Here is a 1,175-nt window from a genome sequence, read left to right on the forward strand (position 1 = left end):
GCTGGCTAAAGTGGAATAAAATGAAATATTTACTCAAAAAAGTGGGGATGGGAGCGACTGTCCTTCCCCACCCCACCCACTAACCGCCGCTACTGTTTGTAGACACGCCAAAGATGCAGTAAATGAAATCTAATAACTTATTAATTTATACACGTGTAGACAATCAACTCGATAAAAGAATTGATTGTATGGAACAAAAACTAATACTGTTCGGCGAAATATGTGTGTAGAAGGCGTACGTCTGTTTGGAGCTTCTGTTGCACTCCGACCAGGTTGTCCAGCTTACCATAATGTCTGTGTATTCAGCGCTGCTGATCACACTAGCCATTGCCGATATGCAGACAGCAAATATATTTATTTAGTATTTATTTATTTATCATAAGTCTGTACAGAGTTCTCCTCCATTTTCACAGACACTATACATAGGTGTACATAAATGCATGAATGAGGTTTTTTTTCTGAATGATTCCATGACCGAATAATATTGTCATGCATGCATGAATAAATGAATGAACACTTGCCTCCCAGTCACGGATAGCCACCAACTGAGGAGAGAGCATTCGGTTGGCAGGATAAATGCATGGACGGGATTATGCATGACTACTGCCCGGTCGTGTTATCCACCCCTGGTGAGAAAAAGGAGCCACCTTCCCAAAGATAACACGTCCGGCCCTTTCCCTTGAGGCCCAAACAGAAGACCCCACCTGATCTAATAGCTGTCAAACACTAATTTCTCACCATTCCCTAATTTCTGCGAGGCACACGTAAGCGGAAATCCCGCACCTCATGTGCCCCCTCCCTATTCTTCTTTCTCTGTTGCATTTAGATCACTCTACATATTCGATTGGGATAGGCCCGTCCTATCCCGTCCTACTTCGGTTATAGCCTTACATAAGTGTATGCATTAATGAATTAATTAATTAATTAATTGGCTATGATTCCCTATCTAAAATAGTGCCCTTTCCACACGCGGATCGCCATTCCACATGCAAGGGCCACGCCTACGATTATCTACATGAGTGTATGAATAAATGAATTAATCAATTAATTACCAATTCCCTAACTGTATTGCGATAACACGTATGAATGGATTTATGAATGGGTATATGGATATTCATGCATGCATGTTAGGAAAAAATACTCATCCCTCCCAGTACGGATAACCAGTAACTGGG

Source organism: Anabrus simplex, chromosome 5, assembly GCF_040414725.1.
Source record: "Anabrus simplex isolate iqAnaSimp1 chromosome 5, ASM4041472v1, whole genome shotgun sequence".
Taxonomy (NCBI): Eukaryota; Metazoa; Arthropoda; class Insecta; order Orthoptera; family Tettigoniidae; genus Anabrus; species Anabrus simplex.